Source organism: Scyliorhinus torazame, chromosome 8 (genome assembly GCF_047496885.1).
Source record: "Scyliorhinus torazame isolate Kashiwa2021f chromosome 8, sScyTor2.1, whole genome shotgun sequence".
NCBI classification, from domain to species: Eukaryota; Metazoa; Chordata; class Chondrichthyes; order Carcharhiniformes; family Scyliorhinidae; genus Scyliorhinus; species Scyliorhinus torazame.
The window spans coordinates 229,553,852-229,569,440 of record NC_092714.1 but is presented as its reverse complement, the minus strand read 5'-3'; the positions used below and the strand labels follow the sequence as shown (position 1 = coordinate 229,569,440).

Genomic DNA, 15,589 nt, shown 5'->3' with positions numbered 1-15,589 from the left:
CGCGTTTTCAAACGGTGGTATCAAACGTGTTGCCGTGTAATGTGTAAAGTTTATCTCAACTGCTCGAGAAGGGGGCTCCGTAAATCAAAGTTTCAGCAAAGATTGAGTCCCCTTGCCTGAATTATAATGATCTATATTAAGTGATTGGAAATTTTACATATGCATTTTGTAAGTCGTGCGTAAATGAGTGATTTTTACAATAAATATTTGGCGAAATAATTGAGCACTATTCTGCAGAATGGTTTGAGAGTGTGATAGTCACCCCTCACCCCAGAACTATAAAATTCCTGGTCAGCATGAACTTCCATACAAATTGCAAACATTTTCCTGCACTCATTTTCTGCAACTATTCTTTCCTGCTGTAGGTTTTTATAGTCAGATTGGGAATTCCGGTCACACAGTTAAGTGAGTTCATTATTGAATAACATTAACAACGCTGATTTATTTGAAAGGGGGGCATAGGGCAGGTTTATTCGAATAAGAACAATTTCAGTACAACACTCATTATCACTGCTCCTCTTGCGTTACCTTTATTAAAATGTTCACTACTCACCTACAAATTTAAATTGTATGCAACCTGAAAGACTATGTGGTTAATGCTTCTGCTTTGACTCGTGTGTTTGTAGAACATTGGACCAGACTTGTTACGGCTAAACATTCTACATGCCATTGTATTTGTTTCAAATTTAGATAAAACTGAGCCAAATCATAACTAATACGAAACAGTTACTTTGATGTGTGAAATGTCGATGTGGTGGTGGAGATAATAGAAAAGTAAAATGTTTGTTATGCGATGGAAATTATGATTTGACAGAGTTCAAGGCCTTCCTAAAGTACACTCGGGACATCCTTGGGAATGTTCCATTGGCATGACCGACGCTTGGCGTCCCTCCATTTGGAGCCCGTATTTGTGTTGTTTACATTGCAGACTATAGAGATTCAAAGTGGTAAATTTGGAAAATCTGTGTGCATTCTGTAAATAAAGCTACCTTTTTGTACTGAAAGAGAGAGACCACATTACGCAGATTTTTATTTTTGTCATGGCCGAGACTTCTAACATGTGGTTTTGCTACATGCTGGTATTAAGAAGTAAGTTTTAGAAGTTTAATGCAAAATGTTTTAAGTACTGAAAATTGTCCCAAAACATTTGAGAGATTACTATTGCATGCTGGTCAGTGTAAGAGTATCCCACTGTTGTGTCATTGGATTGCAGAACTCCTGTGTAGTTTTATCTTTGGGAAGTCTCTCGTCAGGCTCCAAGCTTTCAGTCATTGTGATGCTGTTCGTCATAGCAATGAAAAGACTTTAATGACATTGCTGTAAAATAGCGGTCCAGCATTTTTCTGTGACCGCTCTATGGAAATGTGTCTGATGTTTCATGCCGGCACTCTTATTTAGTTTTCGAATATTGGCGTCTGGAGATAAAGCCTGACCGGCCGCTTTATGGATTTATTAGATGGAATCACTTGAGTTAACCTCATACTCCAACGGCTCAAACATCACAATCATGAAAATGTTGCTTCGGCATGCATGCTAGATTTTGGTACACTTATCATATCTTGTGACACTTCTACTGTCATAATCTTACATTAAATGAATGCCTGAAAACTTCAATATATCAGCTGAGGTGTCCAAATTTTTGTTTGGAACTATGATCGGTAAGGATCATAAAACATGAGTTAAGTTACATAAAGTATGTTTGCATTTCTCGGGGAAAAAATGTGGGGAACTTTGGTCTGAAGGCGACCGTTGGATTAACGTGAGTGTAACAAATTTGTACAGGAGCATTGTGTCAGTGCAAACGCCTAGCTTGGAAAATGTAATGCACAACTTGTGTTGAAAATTTTTAAAAAACAGAAAATGATAGAATCCTATTTTATATGGACACATAACATCTGGCAATTTTGAAATGTTTTAAATGGTAAGATCAAAAAAAACATTATTGAAAATGAGCAACAGAATAAAAATGCTGTAGTGGAATTATTTAACATATATAAAATAAATTCACCATCCATTTCCAAAATTAACAAAACCATTGGAGCTGTAGCAGAGCACTGACATAATTTAATCATGATAAGCAGTTAATATTGGATCCTTACAAGTTAATTGCCTGAAATAAATGACAGTTATTAATACCAAAGCTAAACCCCAAGAAACAGTATAATTTCAACAGGACAGTTCTTGTAACTAAAGGCAAACTCATTTAGGCTACTGCTTAACAATGCAGGAGACTTTAACCCCCTCCATACAGCAGAAATGGTGCTGTAGTAGAGTTAAAATACTGCTGATGGACATGAGCCTCAGACCCATCCCATTGCCATCTTTCCTAAAGGCCTTGCACTTAACAGCTGGAGTATCCACCTGATTTGGGGAAGAGTATCATTAACCTATGAGAATTAAGGTTCTATACTCCCTAAATCCACCATGTAATACTAACTGCATATTGGATGGCTTATGTACTGAGGATGTCCTGCTCAGTAAAGCCTGGTGTGGCAGAAAATTCAGAAAAGGTGAATGTTGATTTGTTCTTTATTGGAGCCAAGATGAAGCAGGAGTGCTTGCATAAGAATTTCCCCCAACACACATAATGATCTGCTATGACATGTGCTCACTAGACGAGGTGCATCAAAATGCGAAAGTGGCAACATAAGTCAATTTAAAATCAATAACCAATGACACATTTAGCAGAGTTTACCAATCTAAGTCATTTTCTGATAAGGGTGAAACCTATTGCTCAATAAGCTTTTAGAAACATGGCTTGAGTTCATTTTACAACTAGATTCTAAGTTGGTCATTTTTGTAGTTGTGCTTGTCAAGCTCAGAGATGCTAATACAGAGGAATGGGACACTTTCCATTCCTGAGCAACTAGGATGAGCATCAAGCTCTTCCTAGACAGATAGAGCTGCACACAAATCACTCTCTGCACTGCCCAACAATGATCCTTAGCCCTAACTTTAAAAGAGCAAATCTCCACTACACTTGCATTCTTTTTTGTGTTTCCTATCCCTGCCATCACATGGCCTCCCTGTGAGAGATTGGCAAATTGGTGACAAATTTTTGCACTATCACGCCTTACCCACTGTGGTGGTATGCATTCGGGGTATTACGGTACCCTGTGATGCCGAGAGGCTATTGGTGGATAGGCGCCGGGTCCCGATTGGATCAGCCGCCTACTGGCTCCACCCAGTAAGGTGGAGTATAAGAGCCCGGGTTCTCCCAGCAGCTACACTCTGTAACTGTGCTGCTGGGGAACAAGTCTGCGTAATAAAGCCATCGATTGACTCCTTCTCATCTTGTCTCATGAGTGATTGATTGTGCTACAATTTATTACGCAAACTTTAAAGACCATGGAGCTCCGAATCACTCCGGAGTGTCTGCGAATCAGCCCCCACGCGGCAAACTCAGCGGCCACTTTTAAACACTGGTTAGCGTGTTTTGAAGGATACCTCCCAACGGCCACCTGTGTACCCACAGAAGACCAGAAAATGCAGGTCCTGCATTCCAGGGTGAGCCCGAAAATCTACACTCTCATAGAGGACGCGGACGATTTCCAGGCGGCGCTCGCCATGCTGAGAGGAATCTACGTTTGGCCCGTCAACCAGGTCTACGCACGCCACCAGCTCGCGACGAGACGGCAAATCCCCGGGGAATCGCTGGACGAATTCTACAGTGCGCTGTTAATATTGGGGAGAAATTGCAACTGCCCACCGGTTTCGGCTAATGAACATACGGAGCTACTGATTCGGGATGCTTTCGTGGCAGGTATGCTTTCGTCCCATATTCACCAGCGATTGCTGGCAAGAGACTCACTAGGCCTCAAGGAGGCACGGGCTCTCGCTGCCTCGCTCGATGTGGCATCGCAGAACGCCCGTGCCTACGTCCCCAACCGCGCGGCAGCCCCTTGGGCACCGTGGACCCCCGCCGCGACCGAACCCCCGGCACCCCCCAACACCAATCACCCCTTCCCTCCCACCAGCGCATCCCACAGCCGCCCCCTTCCCGGGTGGATCGGTCCTTCCCCCGGCCCCGCCTAAGGGTAGTGAAGCAGGAAGAGACATCGCTACGCTCCCAGAGAAGACGGTGCCCGAGCCAGCGCCTGCATCACCACCGGGGCTGAGACGATCGGGGAGGACGACCAGGGCCCCCATTCAACTCATCGAATCTTTATAACAAAGCAAGAAATGCCTCTGTAAATAATTCAGTTGCCCAGTAAAAGCGGCATTGTAAATAATGCTAGTAGTTTGATATCGGAGCATAGCCGCTGTGTTAGTGGCATCCCAGGTACCGGCTCTGTAAACCCCTACCACCATACGCCCCACTACCCCCGCCGGGTTCTTTTTTAACAAGGGGTGAATGTGGTGGTATGCATTAGGGGTATTACGGTACCCTGTGATGCCGAGAGGCTATTGGTGGATAGACGCAGAGTCCCGATTGGATCAGCCGCCTACTGGCTCCACCCAGTAAGGTGGAGTATAAGAGCCCGGGTTCTACCAGCAGCCGCATTCTGTAACTGTGCTGCTGGGGAACAAGTCTGCGTAATAAAGCCATCGATTGACTCCTTCTCATCTCGTCTCGTGAGTGATTGATTGTGCTGCACCCACTAAGAGCTGAAATGATGCTGCCTGAACTTAGTCTATGTAGGATTTTTTTGTTGAAAGGGAGAAAAGAGGGCATGCTGTACTAATGAGACATGCCTGTTTGGAACTCCAGTTTTCAGACACAGTTTTGGCCCTTACTGCTGATCACCAAGATTGAAACTTGCCAAGGTTCAAAGTAGGAAATACAACCTCTGATTAACTTCTGCGGGTTAACACTCAACTTCTGATTAATACCTGCAGGTTAACACACAACGCCTGCAACTTTCCTGGAGCAGCATATTTGATCGCCACTCACCCAGAAGATTGGAGTGGACCATCTGTCACACAACAGCCATTTTTAGAATGGCCGAGGGACCAAGTGCGAAGGTGCACATGTTCTCAAACTGGAACTAGAGGTTTTGATAGAGGAGATATTTCCTGTCCCTGCAAAGGAGTAGAAGTCCAACTAGGTTTCCTGTCCCTTTCATCTGCATCTGTTAATGCTGTTCTGCCCAATCTCATCTCCTCCTATTCCGCCTGAGGACCCCCTGGTAAGATGCTAAGGACTAAGCACTCCCTTTTGCCTGGTAACTTTGAGAAGGTAGAGTAGTGCATCACTTACTTGTTTAGTAGGCCGTCCTCAGATAATTTCTGGAATAAATGTTGATTGAGTGTTGGTAAAGTCTTGATAAAGTGTCACAGAAAATCTGCTCTTGTGTTTCAAAAGGTCTCCTGAAAACGCAAGCAGCAAGTGAACAGAAAATATGATATACCTTTGAGTTTTCTGCAACAACTAGTTTGTTCCCATTAGCTGGTCGCTATTATGGAACAGTATTAATTCAAATGCGAAACATCAAAGTGCCATGCAGCCTCAGTAATGAGTGCTAGCAGGCAGTATAATTGCCAATCAGCTGTTTAATGATCCTTGGGTCATCGTTTCTAAAGCAATCTTCTGTTTCTTTGCCATGTTGGCACCATGTGTTAAATGCAGGCTAAACTGAACTTTCAGCTTATTACGTCACCTCAGTCACCTTCGAGACTCTTTGGCACTGAAAACAGTTGAAAAAAAATCACCTCACAGAGTCAGGGGCAAAACAACTAATTTCATTATTCTGGACTGGATTGGAACCCAGTTTCTAAATGTTAAAAGGTCATTGTGCCAACTCGGTTCATCAAACTCCCAATAATTGTTGTTTTATACATGAATAAATAAAAACTCTGAAGCACAACAGCTATATAAATGGACAATGAGAAGGAGAAAATGCAATTGGAATTAGCACAACTTTTTTTTGTGTATTTCAATTATTTTCACAGTGTAATGTCTAACAAAAGCATTGTATATTCTTTTTTTCAATATAAATTTAGAATACCCAATTCATTTTTTCCAATTAAGGGGCAATTTTAGCGTGTTCAATTCACCTACCTTGCACACCTTTGGGTTGTGGGGGCGAAATACCACGCAAACACGGGAGAATGTGCAAACTCCACACGGACAGTGACCCAGAGCCGGGATCAAACCTGGGACCTCGCCGCCGTGAGACTGCAGTGCTACCACTGCGCCACCGTGCTGCCCTAGCATTGCATATTCTTAACCTTAAACTAAAGTGACGTTGTAGCACTTAGAACCAGGGTTTAAAGGTTGCTATTATGATACTGTTTATTGCACACTTGAAAAGGCAGTTTATACCTTATACTCAGTTGACAATGTGTTTTTCCAAGGCTTAGGAAATCTAGATTGACATCCAGGATGGTTTGAAATCCCCACTCCTATTTCAAGATGCCTTTCCATTATCCCCATCACTGCGAAAAACCAAATAAATAGGTATTGACACGTTGATTTTCTGATTCGGTGGGTTATTTGACTTTATTTAAATTAAAGAACGCTCTTCTAACTGCATTTTAGAATATACAACACTGAAGTATTTCAAAGAAACTTTAATGAAGTCAGCAAGACTATCAACCCCACTCTGTCTGAACATGATGCAACTGCACACACAGTTAACTCATGCCTTAACTACAGAACCTTTGGAGAGAGACCATAAAGAGCAAAACGTTGTGGACAACACAAGATGTCTTAGAAATTCTTCACCTGTCCCTTAAAGTAATCAAGCCAAACACCAGAAGCATCAATAGCCCATTAATAATCACTATTTCAATTTAAAAAACATTTTTAATTTATAACTGAAAATGTTCACCTGGAATTTACCCTGAAATTTACATCAATTTTCACTCCAGTTAGATACGACAGATTTCCTGAGCATTCCATTAGGTTATACCAGGATGTAAAAATTGGAGTAGCACAAGTGGATATTGACATAATCATTCAACTCTCGCGAAAAGTGTAACTTTGGCACAAAACTTTGTTAAGGCGCCTTTTTAGATGAAAATGAAAAATTGCAGTCGCCAAAGCATAATTTATGCATATTAGGCACAGAAAATGAAATTGTGCAAGTTCTTTAAATTTTTAATTCAAATCCTTCTGGTGCTTTGATAATGCGGTCAACAATGCAGAATACACATTGTAGCTTGCAGTGAGAGGAATTTTAAATTGACTTAAATATTCGCATAAAAGGCAAAAAAAAACTTGGTCCTATTATGCCTAAAATTTTAGGAGTAAATTTACAGCCCATTAAAAGCTGATCTAAATTCATGAATTTCACCTGAACTGTCATTTTGCATGTGTGTGGATTACAGAGCTATGTGAATGCAATGGAGATAACTTTGGCAGCCGGATTCATGCAATCGGGGATCGATGATCAAGGAAATCAAACACAGGGAAACAATGGGTCTAAGTGATTTACATCACAATTTACACTGAACTTTGTACTGAAAGTTGGCACTCTGCCACACTCATGCCTTGTTTACACTGAAGTAGCTGCCTCAGGAAACTCCAGGCTGTTATTTTCACTCAGGTTGTTAAGTTTCTTTTTAAAGGATGCCATGAATCTCATATCAAAGCTAATTCTTTGCCCAAGGAACTTATACGCATGTCCTTCAAGGCAGTGGCATCTTTCTTATCCATCTTGAATTATCTTTCCAACCAGACTGAATCCAATCCCTTCATCATTTTAAAATCTTTAATCATGTCTGCCCTAAGCCTGCTTTTCTACAAAGCAAATAGCCCTAATTATCGAGGGCCTAACCTGGTAACTAAGAGACTTAAGATTGGTAGCTCTCCTCTATACTTTCATCCAAGCCAAAATTCTTCACCGCGTGCAGGAACTAGACGGTTCCTTATGTTAATCTTTCACAACATAATCTAAGACTTAAGCGTATTACAGATATTATCAAAACATCATACTGACTCTCAGACAATAATCAGCAGAAAAGCCAAAATATAATTATCTTTACTGAAAAAGTGTCATGAAGAAAAATATATGTTGATTATAATGTAATGATGACTGTATGGACTTGGCTAACGCAGAAAGGCAACAATAAAAATTAACACCAAAACTATTCCTAAATTTAGAAATCGTTTGTTAATATTTGATATTACTTACAAAGGAAATGACAGAGGAGGTACAGTTTCTATGTAGGCAGAAACTCTCTTGTGACTTTGCAATCACTAGGTGAATCTGCTTACGAAGATATGCTTCATTTCGTCCACTTACTCCTGTTCCTGCTGTAACCATGACCCATGCAGGTGGGGGCTGAAATGGAAAGGAAACTATTCAACCCTCTGCTGTGAAGTCCAAGAAATTTTAAACTCCTCTCTGCACAGGGCCTCTTCAGACTTCCACCTCACCCTGACAGGAAGAAGCAGGATTTCAGGTGGCAGGAAGCTCTCGCTAATGTTCAATACCTGGCAATCAGGTAGATGATTGACAGGAGCTTTAGAAGGGCACTACAGTCAGGGGAGAGTGAGGGAAGCAAACTGCAACAATCCTGCTGACTTCTAGATGGTGCCCTTTGTACCTGTTTAAACAAGCACATTAAAATCACAGAGCCAAGGCAGCAGACTAAATTAAGATAAGTTGTATGGGCCATTTTAACTGCCTGCCCAGCTCAGTTGGTCTGGTTAGGTAGGGTAAAAATCAACCCTTAAATGTTTATAAAATAAACCAAGAGGCAAAACACTGATTGTCTTTAGTGAGCTGATGTGGAAAGAAATGTTCTGAATGTTTGCATTGGCCACTATATCAAACTAAATGCTGTTAAATTCAAGGGAAAATTAGGAACATGTTAAAGGTCCCCATAATTATTTCAACCCAAAATGAAGGATTGTACTTGAGTGATCTAATACATTTGCATTGAATTTCGATATCGTGAGTTATCAATTAAAATATGTTGGTTGGATAAAACTGTTTTTCAAGAACAGAAGAACATATTTCACCTGCTGCATTCAAGCAAATGAACAGTGCTTCACTGTAAATATAATTAACTGTGCAACTGTAAGGGCAGCTTGCCTTTATATAGCACTTTACACCTCAGGTGGTCTCAAAACACTTTACAGTCAATCAAGTACTTTTGAGGTGCAGTCACTGTTGTGAATAGGAAACACAGCAGCCAATTTGTGCACAGCAAGCTGGCCAGGGAACCTGTTTTTATGAAGTTCATTGAGAGATAAATATTTTCTACGACATAGAATCACAGAATTGTTACAGCGTAGAAGGAGTCCATTCGCCCTGTTGTGTCTGTGCTGGGTCTTTGAATGAGCATTTCACCTTGTGACATATTCCTGCCTTCACTTCATAACCCTGTACAATTTTTCTTTTCAAAGATATCAAGGGACACACAGCATTGGATAAAGAGAAAAAGGGAGGCTTAGGGCAGATATCGAGCATTCAAAATTGCAGAAGTCCTAGAGGAATATAGAATTTGCAAGAAGGAACTTAAAAAAGAAATTGGGAGAGCAAAAGGTAGAAATGAAAGGATAGCGGCAGGTAAAATAAAGGAAAATCCTAATCACACCTGGAGCTTTGCTGTCCTTATCTGAGGAAGGCTTTTCTTGCGATGGAAGCAGTACAGCGAAGGTTTACCAGGCTGATTCCTGGGATGGCGGGACTGACATATGAGGAGGGACTAAGTCGGTTAGGATTATATTCATTAGAGTTTAGAAGAACGAGAGGGGATCTCATAGAAACCTATAAAATTCTAACTGGATTAGACAGGATAGATTCACAAAGAATGTTCCTGACGATGGAGGAGTCTAGAACTAGGGGTCATAGTTTGAGGATAAGGGGTAAACCTTTTACGACTGAAATGAGGAGAAATTTCTTCACCCAAAGAGTGGTGAATCTGTGAAACCCACTAACACAGAAAGTAGTTGAGGCCAAAATGTTGTGTAATTTCAAGAAGGAATTAGATATAGTTCTTGGAGCTAAAGGGGTCAAAGGATATTGGGGAAAGGCAGGATAAGGGTATTGAACTTGATGATCAGCCATGATCATAATGAATAGTGGAGCAGGCTCAAAGGGCAGAAATGCCTCCTCCTGTTTCTATTTTCTATGTTTCTATGTTAATATATTAGGGGTAAAAGATAACTAGGGAAAGAGTAGAGCACATTAAAGACCACAGTGGTAATTTGAGTGTGGAGCTAGAGAACATAGGTAGGGTTCTAAACGAATACTTTCTGTCAGTGTTCACCAGTGAGAGAGACGGTGTGGGTATAGAAATCAGGGAGAAGGACTGTGATAAAATTAAATAATTTAACATAGACCGAGAGGCGATGCTGAGTGGTCTGGCAGCCTTAAACGTAGACAAATCTCCAGGCCAGATGAAATGTATTCCGGTCTGTTGAGTGAGGCAAAGGAGGAACTAGCAGGGGTGTCACTAATAATTTACAATTCCTCTCTGGCCACAGGAGAGGTGCGGGAGAACTGGAGGATAGCCAATGTGGTACCAATAGTCAAGAAGGAAGGAAAGAAAGGATAAACCAGGAAACTACAGGCGCGTTAGTGGTGGAGAAATTATTGGAAGCAATTCTGAGAGACAGAATTAATCTGCATTTGGAGACCATGATGTGGCGATGCCAGCGTTGGACTGGGGTGAGCACAGTAAGAAGTCTTACAACACCAGGTTAAAGCCCAACAAGTTTGCTTTGAATCACTAGCTTTCGGAGCACAGCTCCTTCCTCAGGTGAAAGCTAACCTGGTGTTGTAAGACCTCTTACTGTGCATTTGGAGAGGCAGGGATTAATCAAGAACAGTCAACATGGTTTTGTTAAGGGGAGGTATTATCTGACCAACTTGATTGAATGGAGGTAATCAGGTGTGTAAATAAGGGCAATGCATTTGATGTCGTCTACTTGGACTTCAGCAAGGCTTTTGATAAGATCCCACATGGGAGATTGATAGCTAAGGTAAAAGCCCATGGGATCCAAGGAAATTTGGTAAATTGGATCCAGAATTGGCTGAGAGACAGGAAGCAGAGGGTGATGGCCAAGGGGTGCTTTTCTGACTGGAAGCCTGTGTCCAGTTGTGTCCCGTGGGGATCAGTGTTGGGGCCCTTGCTGTTTGAGGTTTATACAAATGTTTTAGGGCAAGATTCAGTGGGAATAATTCTAAATCCCCTTTCAGACATGTTTGGCAAGTTGTTTCTCGGCGGCTGCAGCGCCGCGCTCAAGCCGCTAATCACCTGCACTTTCTCATTTTATTGGGCCTCAGGGAGTTCCACCCCGTCGAGGCCGCACTTAGGCAGATGGTGAGGCAACCAGCTCCTTGCAGATCAGGGCACCATTTGGAATGATTGCCCTGATCTCTACACCCCCTTTTCAGGCCCCCTCTTCACTCCCAATCTTTCTTGGCCCCTCAAACCTCCCCTCATTCGCCTCTCATGGTAAGACCTCCCAGTGTCCGACCCTTAACAATGCCAACCTGGCACCTGGTCACCTTGGCCCGCCAGACAGGCTCCCAGGCAGTGCCTCTGGCACCCTGGTAGTGCCTCCTGGGGAGCCCGGATGGCACCACCAGAGTGCCAGTCGGGCAGTGCAAAGGTGTTGGGATAGTGCCAGTACTACTCTGCCCTGTTCATGTCTACCCAGAGGCTCTAATGGCTTGCAAGAGCTCCCAAGGTACCATCACACCTGGTCCATGTTTACGGAAACCAGTGATAAATGGCACCCGCTTCACATCCCGCAGGAATGGTCGTTGACCCCCAGGCACATACGGTGTCCGGGTATTTAAATAAGCCTAATGGCTCATTTGAATGTCATTATCTGGGTCACGACCAATGAGGATGTGATCCAGATTGTGCTGGGTGAAACGAGTCGGGTGACTTGCAATCGGCTAGGTGCAGACCCCGATTTGGGGGTCTCACGGGATTCACCCGTTGCACTTGGCTCTACACCGGGCGCAACGCGGTGCCTGAATCCAGCCCTTAGACATGAATTTAGGATGGTTGATCACAAAGTTTGCGGATGATAAGAAAATTAGTGGTTGGTAAATAGTGAGGAGGGTAGCCTTACATTACAGGAGGATATAGACAGGATGGTCAGATGGTCTGATCAGTGGCAAATGGAATTCAATCCGGATCAGTGTGAGGTGATGCACTTGGACAGGACAAACAAGGCAAAGGAACATATGATAAACGGCAGGGCCCTCAGAAGTACTGAGGATCAGAGAGACCTTGGTGTTCATGTACCCTAGCCTCTTAAGGTAGAATTGCAGGTGGATAAAGTGGTTAATAACAGATATGGTATGCTTGCCTTTATTAGCTGAGGCATAGATTTTAAGAGCAGGGTAGTTATGCTGGAACTATATAAAACATTGTTTAGGCCACAGCTAGAGTATTGTGTGAAGTTCTACAATCCACATTATAGGAGAAGTGTGATCACACTGGAAAGGGTGCAGGTTAGGTGGATTAGCCATGATAAATTGCCCTTAGTGTCCAAAATTGCCCTTAGTGTTGGGTGGGGTTACTGGGTTATGGGGATCGGGTGGAGGTGTGGACCTTGGGTAGGGTGCTCTTTCCACGAGCCGGTGCAGTCTCGATGGGTCGAATGGCCTCCTTCTGCACTGTAAATTCTATGTTAATCTATGTCTATGAGATTTACCATGATGTTGCCTGGGCTGGAGAGTTTTAATTGTGAAGAGAGATTGGATAAGATTGGGGTTGTTTTCTTTGGGGCAGAGGAGAATGAGGGGGACATGATTGAGATGTATAAAATTATGAGGAGCATAGGTAGAATGGACAGGAAGAAACCTTTTTCCTTGGTGGAGGGATCAAGTAGCAGGGGACATAGATTTAGTTAGGTGGATTGACCATACTAAATTGCTCCTTAGTGCCTGAAGATGTGTACGTTTGGTGGGATTATGGGGTTACGGGGGTAGGGCGGGTGAGTGGGTCTGGCTAGGGTGCTCTGTCAGAGGGTTGGTACAGACCCGATGGGCCGAATGGCCTCTTTCTGCACTGTAGGAATTCTATGATCCTATGATTCTATTTAAAGTAAGTGCAGGAGGGTTAGAGTGGATGTGTGGGAAAAACATTTTCACCCAGAGGGTGGTGGGAGCCTGGAATTTACTGGCTGGAAGGGTGATGAAGGCAGAGACCCTGATAACATTCAAGAAGTATTTAGACGTGCACTTGCGATGCCAAGGTATACAAGGCTATGGGCCAAGTGATGGAAAATGGGATTAGAATACTTAGGTGGTTGTTTTTGACTGGTGCAGACACAATGGGCTGAAGGGCCCTTTCTGTGCTGTAGATCCCTATGGCTCTAAATAAGCATCTAATCCCCTCTTGAATGCCTCGACTGAACTTGCCTCCACCACACTCTCAGGCATTGCATTCCAGACCCTAACCACTCGCTGCGTGAAAAAGGTTTATCTCAAATACATTTTGCTTCTTTTATCAATTACTTTGCATCCATGATGACAATAATCTGTGACATTGGAGATGATTCCCTGCGCTTCTTCCAAAGAGTGTCGTGAAATCTTTGAGGTCCACCAGAGAGGGCAGGCAGGGCTTCCATTTAACATCTTATCTGAATAATCTCTGATAGTGCAGCACTCCCTGAGTACCTGTGTTCAAATCTTAGATCGGGGCTTGATCCTGCAACCTGGTCATTCAGAGGCAAGAATGCTATCGACTGAGCCAAGGGTAACAAACTCAAAAGCTTTCTGAAGTTGTAACAGGCAAAATGAACCAAAGTATCTCAAGAGCAAAGCGCATTTGGCACCAATTTGGTTAAGATCATGTTATAATTGGCATAGTGAATAATTTAATAAAATGAAAATAGGAAGGACACTCATTTTATAGTTTTTTTCATATAAACGTTGGACTCCTGTGATAACCAACAAAGGATAATTCCAAAGTTCATTTTTTTATATGTATCATATTCATTTAAGTTAAATATATAAACATGTCTCTATAAAAACTGAAGGTGCCTATCACTTCCTGGACAAGTGGGAGAAATGAATGTTTCAAAATCGTTAATGTAGATCATACAGGAGACATTTATCGGTTAATGCAAAAAAAGTACTCGATCAGAAAAAAGATCTTTTCACCTACTATTACCAGATCAAAAGGTGAATCTCAGTACAAAATAGGTATAATGCGAAACTGTCAATTCCCATATCACGGAGATTGAAAACAAGATTAGGGAAATTCAGCTCTAGAAAACCATTCCCAACTGTGTGGTGAATGGTCCTCTGAATGGAATGGAATTCTTAACTATCAGGAATGACAACCAGCAAATCAAGGTCAATAGGAAAAATCTACATATATCTGAGTTCTCAGAAAAGCTGGAGTAAAGAATACCCTGGAGTTACTTTCATTATGAGTCTCTTTATTGTCTCTTTCTGCCTTTTTTTTCTCAGCTCTCATTCTTTTCAATTGAATCCCATTCATTTCAGATTTTCCTGAATTTGTCGTTTTGTAGTTCCTATTATGGGGGGATAAACTTTTTCAGAGTGCTGTTCTCAAGAATGCCAAGTCTCTGTGACTTACTATTTCACATTTTAAAATATAATGGGAAGCCAACATAGCACAGCAACCATATTAAGGAAAAAAGGTGCTACCAGGCTCAAAATATAGTGGTTATTGTGAAACTTACCAACTGCAAGCAAGTTCAACAATGTCTGGGCGTTTCAATATGTGCGAAGATTTTGGATTACCAGTTAGGACAGACCAGATTTCCAATTCAATCTCACATAGTTGTATTCAAGTACAAGCTCTTATGACATTAAAACTGTAGTAAGGGATTCACTACAAATTTGAGTTCACAAAAGTACATTACATCCCTATCTTCATTTCTAAACATTAGAAATAGCTAGCAAGGTTCCATCATTATTGCCAAAGAAGGATTTTAAATTAAGTGGTATGATAAAGCTGAACTTCAACATATTTGCTAACCTAAGGCAGCCTTTATCATTTGACAAGTTATCCCCCACTTTAATTTATCTAAAATGTTAAAAACATTTCAGGCTAACATTGGCTGCAATAGAATTTTGACCTCAATCACATAAGCAGGATGATTGCTCTTTCCAATCTAAAGCCAAAGTTTGCAGGGGACATAAGAGCAATGATGGTGGAGTTCCAAGGAGCTTTGGAATAACACTGACACTCAATAGCAGACCGATATGTACACAGGTCAGTTTCACTTCACAACTGTGTAGGTATTGCTCAATGGAGAACAGTGATTAACAGCAAAGCATACTTTGTGCAAATAATTGGGTGGCCTCAGATCAAATAAAATACATGATCACTTTTAAGAGTATACAATTGCTTTTAAAACATCTATTGTTATTGTATTATAATTAGTATTATTAAAAAATTCTCAAATTGTTCTTAAGCTTCTGTTGACTTGTGGTTGGAGGAGTTGTGGTCATTCTCATTAACCAGCAAGTTCCCCATGGTACAGAATGCCATATAATTTACTCAACATGATATCCAATATTGAAGTAAAGTTAAGAGTTCACAGTGATTTAACTCTGACCTGTTAAGTTACGCTTTCTAATTACTAGTGTCATTCTGTATTGGTCTAAATGGCCGATGAAATGTTAGAGGGTAGGCATCTCCTAGCCCAATCCAATTTTCATGAAGTCAGGCTAGCTTGTCAATGACTCGTAGT

General features: G+C 41.8%; 1 long non-coding RNA gene across 2 annotated transcripts in view; it reads right to left on the bottom strand.

The window, feature by feature from the left end:
* Positions 1–8,333, bottom strand: part of LOC140428825 (uncharacterized) — a 60,355-nt gene extending 52,022 nt beyond the window's left edge. Inside the window, exons 1-3 of one of the 2 annotated variants that reach the window (XR_011948910.1) lie at positions 8,079–8,333; positions 6,266–6,378; positions 5,201–5,310 (exon numbers count right to left, since the gene is read on the bottom strand). This is a non-coding gene — a long non-coding RNA (uncharacterized lncRNA). The remainder of the gene's footprint in view (positions 1–5,200; positions 5,311–6,265; positions 6,379–8,078) is intronic. The other variant, XR_011948909.1, reaches the window with a different exon arrangement.
* Between the last annotated feature and the right edge of the window lie 7,256 nt (positions 8,334–15,589).